At 52.8% G+C, this 11,617-nt stretch overlaps 1 protein-coding gene across 17 annotated transcripts in view; it reads left to right on the top strand.

Moving 5' to 3' along the window:
- Positions 1 to 1,835: 1,835 nt before the first annotated feature.
- CYRIB (CYFIP related Rac1 interactor B) overlaps positions 1,836 to 11,617 on the top strand; it is a 169,092-nt gene continuing 159,310 nt past the window's right edge. For 6 of the 17 annotated variants that reach the window (XM_074387132.1, XM_074387126.1, XM_074387129.1 and 3 more), the window contains exon 1: positions 2,267 to 2,359. The gene's annotated coding sequence lies outside the window, so the exon portion shown is untranslated. Of the gene's footprint in view, positions 1,950 to 2,266; positions 2,360 to 2,392; positions 2,616 to 11,617 lie in introns of those variants that run through there. The other 11 variants (XM_074387131.1, XM_074387125.1, XM_039464501.2 and 8 more) reach the window with 4 other exon arrangements.

The following is an 11,617-nucleotide window of genomic DNA, read 5'->3' as shown; positions in this document are numbered from 1 at the left end:
TAAACAATACAAAAATTAGGCCAGGTGCAGTTTTTGGGAGGCTGAGGTGGGCAGATCACCCGAGGTCGGGAGTTGGAGACCAGCTGCCACATAGTGAAACCCCACTTTTACTAAAAACATAAAAATTAGCCAGGCATGGTGGCACACATCTGTAATCTCAGCTACTTGGGAGGCTGAGGCACGAGAATTGCTGGAACCAGGAGGTGGAGGTTGCAGTGAGCCAAAATTGTGCCACTGCACTCCAGCCTGGGTGACAAAGTGAGACCCTGTCTTAAAAAAAAAATAAAAATAAAAATAAAGGTAAATTGCAAGAGTTATGATAATAGTAACAACAACGGTGATTGCTTTCTCCTCGGTCCTACCCATTAGGTTCTATATATGTGCTACTTCATTTAATCCTCACCATAACCTAATGAAGTCATTATTATCCATTCCATTTCACAGATGAACAAACTTCAGGGTGGATAATTCATGGGCTCTCGAGTCAGACAATCTGGGACACGCCCAGCTCCACCGCTGTCCAATCAGTGTGGCCTTGGGCAGACCTCATCTCTCTTCCAGCTGCGGTGTCCTCGTGCATGGCACTGGGCCACAGTAAACCTGCTTCATGGGCCTTTGCACATTGGGCACCTGCTTAGTACTTTATACATGTTCGGAATTGTTAACGCTCGTTTTATAAGGGGCTTAGCTCTGCCTCTTCCAAACCTTTTCCTGCTTCTCCTCAAGGTCACAGTTCAGGACCCAGGGGTTTCCCACCTACTTCTCAGTCCCCACGGCAAGGTGGACATCAGTTCCCTTTCCTTAGGAATGGGGGCGCTGGCGCTCAGGTAAGCTTAGAGAGCGGCCCGCGGGGTCCTGCTGAAATGGCACCATCTCCGTGCCTCCAGCTCCTAACACTGGGCCTGGCCAAGAGAAGGCTCAAGGCACCTTTGTTAAAGAAATGGCCGGCTAGGTGCGGTGGCTCACGCCTGTAATCCCCACGCTTTGGGAGGCTGAGGCAGGGAGGATCCCTTAAGCTCAGGAAAAAGAGGCCAACCTGGGGAGACAGGGAAAATTAGGGAGACCCCATCTGTATAAAAATGTTTAAAAATTAGTGGAGCATATGGTGCATACCCGTAGTCCCAGCCACTGGGGAGGCTGAGGTGGGAGGATCGCTTGAGCCCAGGAATTCGAGGCTGCAGTGAATTATCACATCACTGCACTACCTAGCTTGGCCGAGGGAGCCAAATTCTGTCTCAGACAAACAAACAAACAAAAAAAGAAAGAAAAAAGAAACGACTCAGCACTGAGTATAATGTGAGCACACCCAACCCCCCATAGCTGGAGGTGGAGGTGGAAAGACAATAGACCCTTTTGATACCCTGCTGGAGGACAGCAGAAAGATACTTGCGAGAACACTGTCTATCTCGACGAGAAATTCTGGCTGAATGTCAAGATAATGATAGGATGGGCTTCAGGGCCAGGGGAACGAGGCAGAGAGAAGATTATCAGTTTCCTAGGCACGTCCCGTTCGAGGGAGAAAAATGCACTCTGTGCCATTCTAGACCCGGGGAAAGATGAGGTCTCCCAGAATACCTGAAACTGGACCTACGGCGAGGAGCTTTTTATGTATGTGGAAATTTCTGTACTAAATTCAAAGTCCTTGGAGAGCCACTTAGGGTAGCACCGACATCCTGCACTGTCCCCTCACCCCGTTTTATTTTTCCTTTGGCACAGCACTTAGCACCATCAGACCCATGAGGTATTTACGACCTGGTCCCGCTGCCCCTCGCAGGCAGGAATTTTGTCTGGGTTCGCAGCTGCAGCTCCAGGGCCCACAACAGCCGGGCACTTAGTAGGCCCAGTGAGTATCCGCGGGAGGGCTGAACGGGTGCGTGGACCGCACATCCTCCGACTGACCCCGCTGCGAGGTGAGCCGGGCAGGGGCTGTCACCATTCCTGAAGTCCAGGTGAGGGGAAAGCCACCCAGGGACGGGAACCTGGCCGGCCCACAGGTCTGGAGAGCGGGGTTCGAGCGGAGCCCTGCATGACAGGTCGTGACCTTGGGGGCCACCGCTGTGCCTCCCCGGGCCGGGTTTCCTTCTGGCACGATGAGGGCGACGGCCCCCAGCCGCAGCGCGCCCCGCGGTGACTTGCCCGAGGTCACCACTGTCCCAGGCCCACGGCGCCCCGGCTCGGGAGGGTACGGGCCAGGCGGGCACGGGTTCTGGGGTGGGGGCTGGCGCGGGGCGGTCCCGGGGCGCGGCGCGCGCTGACGCCGGGGCCCCGCGATGCGGCGGGGACGGGGCGCGGGGGGGAGGCGCGTCGCGAGGCAAGCGTCCTCCTTTTGTGCGAGCGCTGGCGGCTTGGCTTCTCGAAGGTAAACAGCGCTTCCTCTTCCTCCTCGCCGCGCCTCTTCCTTTTATAGTTATTTCTCGCCTGGCACTCGCCCGGGCCGCTGCTGCTGCTGCTGCTGCTGCCGCTGCGGCGGGGGCCGCTCGCAAACCTGTGGCCGTGACGTGAGCCCCGCCAACCCGGAAACGGCGGCGGCGGCGGCGGCGGCGGCACCGGAGGCTCCGAGGCTCCGAGGCTCCTGCGCTCCCGCGCTCCCCTCGCCCGCCCGCTGGGGCCGCCAGGTACGTGCCGGGGCTCTAAAGGCGCCGCCGCCCGGCCGGTCCGCGCGCGCGCCCCTGGAGCCGATTTGCCCCCGGAGAGGGCGCGGGGCATAGGGCGCGGGGCGCGGCGCGCGCGTGATGGGTGCGGGGAGAGGCGGGGGTGCCATCCGGGCCGCCGGGCCGGGCGGACACGGGGCGCCGCCGGGGTGGGGGCGTCTGCGCCTGTGGGCGCGGGGGTCTTAGGGGAGGCGCCTCGAGCGCGCGGGGGGCGGCGGGCGGACCCGAGGGGAGCGCGCCGCGGGGCCGCTGCCCGGGTCCACCCAGCTGCGGAGCGGCGCGTCGTGCGCCTCGAGGCAGGGGGCGCTCGGGTCGGGGTGGCGGTTCCCGGGCAGACCCTTCCTGTGAGCCAGGTGTCGGCGCGAGGACTGACCCGGGGACTGACCCGGGGAGCGGCGCAGGCCGCCGACCACCTCCCATCAGGGGCTGGGAAGGCCAGTTGCCTTCGATTTGAGGAACTAGAGGGGGTGAACAAAATCTCCGTTGGCCTCAGGACTTCCTCCTGAGGCAGCCACCCGCCTGTGTTTAAAGAGCACTTCCTCTCCGCCTTTTATCTCTTCACCATCTTTCTTTTTAAATGGAAGTTCAGTGTTAACGGGTGGGTGCCCTTGCAGCGGGCAGGGCTTTTTTGGGGCTGTGGACACAAACACTGGGGTGGGAGAAACCTGTGTGTCCTTTGGAACGTGTGTCCTGTGTCAGGGTTGGAAGGAAGGAGGAATCGAGAGCTGCCCATGCTGGTGCTCCCTGGGGTGTGTCTTCGCTACCCACCCTGCTTCGAGAGGTGGAGGGGTGCGGAGGGAGAGAGTGGGAAACTGGCGCTGCAGGGGAGTGTCACGTGTACTTTGCACCTATGTTTAATGCCTGGCCCTGCCGCTTACTAACTGTGTGACCTTGGGCAAGCCACTTACCCGCTCTGAGTCTTGGGCTCCCGTCTGTAAAATGGGCTGCTGTTTAGTAGAACCTTGAGAAAACGACCGTAGATTTCCTGGCCTGGAGGGGGCGCAGTGATAGAAAGTGTCATTGCCAGTCACCTTGAATTTCTGCATCTCCAGCACCTGGAAAGGGTGCCTTGGAGCACGTGGGAGGCATCCCATAGATAACTGTGAGATGAACGGGTGGGCGGTGAATTTTGAGAGGTGAGCCGGTGTGCTTCCACATTTTGGCTTCCTTGCCCTGTGACATCCATCCACGATACCTAGGGAGCCACGTTTTGCCATCTGCGTTGGATGGACTCCTTCCCTCTCTGAGAAGACCGTCTTGGGAAGATACTGACTCCATTGTGAAAAAGGGCTTCATCTCTGACTTTGAGACTCTCTCATTCTTGGAAGATTGCATTGGGGGAGAAAAATCTAAAGAAGGCATCATTTTGATTGCCACTGCCTGAGGACTGGCTGAGCCAGGGCTGATGGCTGGGATGGTTTCCCAGGCCTGGGGTTCCTGTAATGTGGGGGGAAGCCTGAAGAGGTGGCTTTGCTACCTTGGTCAGCAGGCAGAAGTGGTCAGCTGGCCTGAGTTTTCTTTCTGGGGAGGCACGTTGGAATTTGCAGTCTAGATCCTTGCCGGGCTCACAGCACCCGGAAAGGCAGCGTGTGTGATGCAGGACGCTGGAGTGGGTTCCAGCACAGGGAGACTGGGAGATGGCTTTCAGATAAAGGCTGATATATGTTTCTGCCCTTCACTTTGGGAGATTTTTAATTAATTTTGCTTTCTCTGACAGCCACCCCTTTTCCTCTCTCAGCCCCCAAAGTCTTCTGGGTACCTCTCTTAGGGTCCTTAGCTATGTGGGTCCCCCAACTCCCAACCCCCTGAAGTGCTATTATTATTTTTATGTCAACAGGGCATCCCTCTGTACAGCAACACGCTGCTGTTTGAGCATGTGCAGATTTGTTTTGTGTGTTTTAAATACAGGGTCTCACGGTATTGCTGAGGTAGTGCAGTGGCACGATCGTGTCGCACTGCAGCCTTGACCTCCCAGACTCAAGACATCTTCCTACCTCAGTCCCCAAGTAGCTGGGAACACAAGTGTGTGCCACCATGCCCAACTGATTTTTTTTTTTTTTTTTTTTGAGATGGAATCTCACTTTGTTGCCTAGGCTGGAGTGCAGTGGCGCAATCTTGGCTCACTGCAACTTCCACCTCCGAGGTTCAAGCGATTCTCCTGCCTCAGCCTCCTGAGTAGCTGGGACTGCAGGCGTGTACCATCATGCCTGGCTAATTTTTATATTTTTAGTAGAAATGGGGTTTCGCTGTGTTGGCCAGGCTGGTCTCCAACTCCTGACCTCATGATCCACCCACCTCAGCCTCCCAAAGTTCTGGAATTACAGACCTGAGCCACTGCACCCGGCCAAACTAGCTTTTTTAATGTTTTGTAGAGATGGAGTCTCCCTATGTTGCCCAGGCTGGTCTCAAACTACTGGACTCAAGGGATCCTCCCTGCCTCAGCCTCCCAAAGTGCTAGTATTACAGGTGTGAGCCACTGTGCCCGGCCCAGATTCATTTTGAATGAATGAGCTGTGGAGCGGCCAGGGTTACCTGTAAAGGAGAGCTAGGGTGTCATTTTCCTGAGACTTAGAGAGACTGCAGGACTTGGCCCCAGACCTTCAGTCAGGAAGGGGCAGAATGAGGGTCCTCGCCTAGTGTTCGGCCTGAAGAGCTCACATTGCTTCTTGCAGACCTGAGTGGTCTTTATGCTTGCTCTGGCACGTGACCTGCTGCCTGGCACATGCAGGAAACAGTACGTGTCTTTTGACAGAATGAGCAGAAGCATGACGGGTTCCCCTTTGCTCTTTGAGGATGTACATTCTTTTTCCTTCTCAAGGGCAACTGGCCTGCAATTGGCCTTGAAATGGTTCTCCCGGGGTTCTTCCCTATGTGGATTCCTGGTCCCTGACAGCTCTTGCATCAGGATCCAGAGACCCAAGCACAGGAAGGACGCCCGAGGGATGCCAGTGCCAGGAGGTTGTGGCCTCAGCCGTGCTCAGCATTACTGCCATCTCTTTAATTGAAGAGACCACCGTTCATGTGGCTTTGGCGGTCTGGGACTTGGCTGTCTTCAGTGAAGTCATCCGCCAGTGAGCATTGTAAAGGCAGTGTTTTAAGTCTGAATTTTATCAGCTACACCTTCACTGTCTCTTGGCTATGCAGCCTTCGAGAGGTCACTACACTCTTGGAACCCTCTTTTCTCCATTTCTAAACAGGCAAAAGGATCCCCACCCCATCGGTCTCCTGGGGCGCCTCGGTAAGACAGTGAGATCCAAATTCACACCTCGATTTTCTTTCTTACTGCTCATGTGCATGGAACCAAGTTTGTTCCCTTCTTGGAGCCTCGGTGTTCTCATCTGTAAAATGGACACATACGTTATGGGGTCTTGTTGCTCACGGCAGTAGCGTAAGCGAAACCCTTAGCAAAGGCCCATGTTCCCATTGCACACCCCATATAATGATGATCACTACCCACGATTATCGTTATCATCACCAACAGCAGAATAATCACTGTCTCCTCAGCAAGCGTATAGGCATCCCCAAACTTTTTACTCAGGGGGCCAGTTCACTGTCCCTCAGACCGTTGGAGGGCCGCCACATACTGTGCTCCTCTCACTGACCACCAATGAAAGAGGTGCCCCTTCCTGAAGTGCGGCGGGGGGCCGGATAAATGGCCTCAGGGGGCCGCATGGCCCGCGGGCCGTAGTTTGGGGACGCCTGGTATAGGCATTCAAAGGCCAGATTCATCTCTCTGTTTTAGCTTGAATTGGAGCTTCTAGAAATAAGTAAATTGGGGTGGGAGAAGTGAAGGGGTTTTTTTTTCTCTTCCCTAAAGGAAATACTTGATAAAGGCCTGTTGAAGACAGATGCCTTGTGATTTTGCTTTTCGTTCATTTCTCAGGATGAGGGCTGTCCTCCCGCCCCTGTTTTTCTGTCTGTCTCGTAAACTCAACTCTTGATGGGCCTATGACACTCATTTCCTATCTTCTTGTAAACTTCACATCGACTCCTTCCTGCATTCAGCTGAGACTTTCCTTTTCTGGGCTCTCCAATGGAGCAAGTCCTTTAGCTTCAGTACAACTTTGGCAATTAAGTCTTTCATAGTCTTAAAAGTCAGGGCGATTGGCCTCCCCAGACTGAAAGAAAGGCAACGTTGCTAGACTAGGATGCATGAGGTTAAGAGCAATTTTTTTTTTCTGTTTCTTTTTCTTCTAGAGGCAGTGAAGCCTTCGGGTCCCGACAGCCTGGGTTCGCATCCTGGCTCTGCCACTCATCAGCTCTGTGGCTTTGGCCAAAGATACTTCCTTTCTCTTTGTCTTTCTCTTCATCTTTCAAATGAGGACTAACAGTTGCCACCTGGAAGTGTTGTTGTGACAATCAACCCAGAGGTTGCATGGGAAGTGCACAGCAGACAGCATGGCACCTGGCAGGTGCTCAGCAAATGTCTGTGTCTTCCCTCGGCTGCTGGTGCTTTCTGCCCCTCCCCTGGTCCCAGCATCTGTCTCCCCATCCATCGCCTTGCCCTTTCTCGACAGAGCTTCCGTTTCCTTTGGGAATTGAGCCCTTGGCTGGCAGGTCATTCCTAGATTACAGAGGGAGCCTCCAAGCTTTATGAAGTCCAAGTGTGCTGTTTCAAACCAATTGTGGACTTCTGTGTGGCGCTTCCGCTGAATGGAAAGATGAGCGTACCAGAGCTTGTCGAGAAGAGTAGACAGGCGAGTCACGGAGCTTACGTTCTGTCCCATTGATTTTTTTTTTCCTCCTTTTTGAGGACTTACTAGCTGCCATCTGCTCCTTGAACATTGTGTTCATAAATATATAAATAATAGAAGTCGACGAGGAGGTTTGCTTAAAGAAGTGTTGCTTAGAGTGATTTTTTATAAATATTTGAGATAATCTGAAATCATTAAAGAAATCGCAGGGTTTATTAAAAAACTGAAGACACGTTTTGGAAAGGATCCTTTTTTTACAAGCTGAATAAATGTCAAGAGTAGAAAAATGAGGGAAGAGAGCTTTCTGAGCGTGGACACGGGACCCGTGCGGGTGAGTGGGCAGCCAGTCTGTCTGTCTCTGCCAGGCCTCAGTTTTTTTTTTTTTTTAAATTTTTGTATTTTGAGATGGAGTCTCACTCTGTTGCCCAGGCTGGAGTACAGTGGCGCAATCTTGGCTCACTGCGACCTCTGCCTCCTGGGTGCAAGTGATTCTCCTGCCCCAGCCTCCTGAGTAGCTGGGATTATAGGTACATACCACCACACCTGGCTAATTTATATATTTTTAGTAGAGTCGGGGTTTCTCCATATTGGCCAGGCTGGTCTTGAACTCCTGAGCTCAGGTGATCCACTTGCCTTGGCCTCCCAACATGTTGGCATTACAGGCGTGAACCACTGCGCCTGACCGCCTCAGTGTTCTTTTCTTTCTTTTTTTTTAAATTGAGGCAGAGTCTCACTCTGTCACCAGGCTGGAGTGCATTGGCGTTATTTTGACTCACTGCAACCTCCGCCTTCTGGGTTCAAGTGATTCTTCTGCCTCAGCCTCCCGAGCAGCTGGGACTACAGGTGCACACCACCATGCCCAGCTAATTTTTGTATTTGTAGTAGAGACGGGGTTTCACCACGTTGGCCAGGATGGTCTCGATCTTTTGACTCGGTGATCTGCCCGCCTCAGCCTCCCAAAGTGCTGGGATTACAGATGTGAGCCACCACGTCCAGCCTCCTCAGCCTTATTGAAAGCTGCCTGGGCTTCCTTGAGAGTTGGAGAGGGCCAGTGAGTGATGTGTGCCAGGAGTCACCCCAGGCACTACCCATTTCAGATTCTGCTTGTGACAGTCAGTGGCGAGGCTTCTAGAAGGTTCCTAAGGCAGATCTCCTTGGTTAATAATGGGCTATGTTTTAGTGAGCCCTGCTAAGCTCACAATTCTGGAGGCTTCTAGGTGGTAAAAGCAAGGGAGGGAGGAGTTGGAGGAGTTTTCCAAACTTGAGTGTGCTGCGTATCATGAGGGGATTCCCTTGGAGGTTCTCAGCAGGCACTGGGGCGGGTTGAGATGCTGCATTTTGAACACTTTTGCACATGAGGTGATGCCTCTGGGTTGTGGACCACACTTTGAGTGCAGTGGGCCAGGAGATCATCCAACCTGACCTTCTTCCCATCATTCATTCAGGAGCCAGGCTGACACTGACAGTGCAGGTCTGTGTATGATGCTGGAGGTTCCCGAGGTAGCTTAGTGGACGAGGCAGACATGCAAAGCACACATATGACAACGTGACGAAGGCCTAGGGCGGACCTCAGGACAGGCTACAGTGGGAACAGGAAAGAGTGGTAGAGAAACTGCTTCTGTCTGCCAGCAGGTGCTGAATAAGCCGGGAAGGGCCTAGTGCTGTGAGCCGTTGACATGGGGAGGGGAGGAGGAGAAGCAGCGTGAGCTGAACAGCTGCCCCATGTGATGACGGCCTGCAAGGACTGAGCAGAAACCCCATGCTCAGAGTCTCAGGCCTAAGCATCCAGTACTCTGATTTTAACACACAAAAGAACTGGGACCCCCCCCCCCCCAGGGGGAAGCATCTTGACCAAGAGGCACAGTCAGGACTGGAACCTGGGCTGCTGGCTCCTGAGCCTGGTTTTTGCTCACCGCTCCACAGTGCCTGCCATCTGCATCCATTGCTATGTTTAGCAGTAATGCTGTGAGAGCAGGAGGATGCTGAGGACTGGAGTCCTTCCCTAGTTCAGAATGTATCTCTGCCCTTGACCTTCCTTCAGCAGGGTGCTAAGCACCTAAATCCGCAGTGGAAAAGAAGGCCTAACATGGGAAAAGTGACAGCTTTGAAATCAACATAAACCATGCAAGAGACTTATCCTGTCTCTGTCTTTCCCCCGTCCTGGCAGGAGCATCCTTTGATAAGAAGGTCGGGGAAGGACAGTGAGGGCCCCGTTGTGCAGAGGAGTTAAGGATGGGACAGGCTTGGGTAGTAGGAGGAAGAAAAGCTCCATTCTTTCCTCATCTGCCTAATAGAGTCTCCTGTCACTGGCTGTGTCCGGCTGCTTTGAGCTCTTTGGAATTTACATCTAGTGCTCACTCAACAAAGCCTATGGCATGGCAGGGCTGATGGAGCCCTGGCCCTGCTTCTTAGCACTGCATGACTTTGGGCAGATCACATGCCACTGCAGAACCAGAATTGTCATTGATGAAGCTGGGCTACTATCACCTGCTTCCCTGGAATGTTTGGAGGATTGAGTAGGATAATGTGTATCAAAGCATCTAGCAGAAGCCCTCCATATACACACCCTTCCTCTGTGGGACATAGTCACAGGTGGGTGAGAGCTGTCTGATTTGTCCAGGGCTATTCTTCTGGCAGAGATGGGATCTGAATTTAATGCAGGGGGACAGTTCTTCAAGATGCTTTCAAAATGCTCAGGGGCCTTTATGAAAAATGAAACACTTTGCAATGTGGGTGGTTGGCACCTTTGAAAAAGGACAGTGGCAGGTTGAAAAGCAAGGACCTTGGAGCCAAGGAGTTCTTTGATTCAGACTCAACTCCCTATCTGTGAAGTTTTTTGCACATTGCATAACTTCTCTTGGCATCTCAGGATCTGTTTTCCAGCTTGTTGTGGCTCTTAGGTTAGAAAATGTCCGAATATGCTTATGTCAGGTATATGTCAATGGGTACTCAATAATTGGAGTTCCTGGTCTACAGAGTCTCAGTGCTGGGACTCAGGGAGAGGAACATGTAGACTAAGGGAAGTTTCTTTACCAGCCCCAGCTTTGCTCAAAACCAGAGTTGAAGAAGAATGCAGAAGACGATGTGGAAGTGAAACTTGGGCAATAACTTCCTAAAATGTCTGCTCTGCTCCCCTAAACTCTGGTTTTGTATATTGCCCTCTGTTCCTGGGACACCAGAGACCAACCAGTATGTAGACAGATCAAACAGGCTTGCAAATGAAAGAATCAAATAGGGATTTCTATGTATTCTGAAAGGTAGTATTTTACAGTCATTCCTAAACGTGGCCTCATAACTCTCAAGTTTTCAGGTCTTGAGGGAGGAGTGAGATGCATCCTGCCATTCAACAGCAGAACAGACGCTGAGTGAGCACCTACTGTGTGCTAGGCCCTGTGATGGATCCATGTGGGGAGTGATACTGTGTGCCCCACGGCCACCCCACACACATCCCCTGAGGCCTGAGCAGCTTGGAGAATGAAGGAGTTTGGGTTTATTTCTTTGGGTTAACTCAAACTCAGCCCTACTAGGCCCATTCTTCTCACTCAGGAATTGAAGAAGCTTTTCTGAGGGGTTTGGAATGGCAGAGAGAGTCACCAAACACCGTGAATGACAGGCCAGTGGGTTGATGGTGGTGAGTAGAGCAGGAGCTAGGGAGTGAGGTCACTTTTCTGGACTGTGTGTGTGGGAGTTATGGCCCTGGCAGAAAGCACCTCTAATTTTTTTTTTTTTTGAGACAGAGTCTCACTCTGTCACCCAGGCTGGAGTACAATGGCATGATCTCAGCTCACTGCAACGTCCGCCTCCCTGGTTCAAGATACTCTCCTGCCTCAGCCTCCTGAGTAGCTGAGACTACAGGCACATGCCACCACACCTGGCTAATTTTTGTACTTTTAGTAGAGACGGGGTTTCACCTTGTAGGGCAGGGGCTGGTCTCAAACTCCTGACCCCAGATGATCTGCCGGCTTTGGCCTCGTAAAGTGCTGGGATTTTAGGCGTGAGCCATCGTGACTGGCCTGAAAGCCCCTCTTAACAGGGCTCACATCAGCATCACGTGGTGGGTCTCTGTGATTTTTTTTTTTTTTTGGTCTCCTATATGGCAACATGAACTTTCTGTTATGGAGCATAGAGCAGGTATCATGTGTCATGTACTTTTTCTTTTTTTTCTTCTTTTGGAGACAGAGTTTCGTTCTTGTTGCCTAGGCTGGAGTACAATGGTGCGATCTCGGCTCACGAAACCTCTGCCTCCCAGATTCAAACAATTCTGCCTCAGCC

This window comes from Saimiri boliviensis, chromosome 15 (genome assembly GCF_048565385.1).
Source record: "Saimiri boliviensis isolate mSaiBol1 chromosome 15, mSaiBol1.pri, whole genome shotgun sequence".
In the NCBI taxonomy this organism is placed as follows: Eukaryota; Metazoa; Chordata; class Mammalia; order Primates; family Cebidae; genus Saimiri; species Saimiri boliviensis.
Note: the sequence above shows the minus strand (reverse complement) of the source record. Positions and strands in the feature narration are given on the sequence as shown.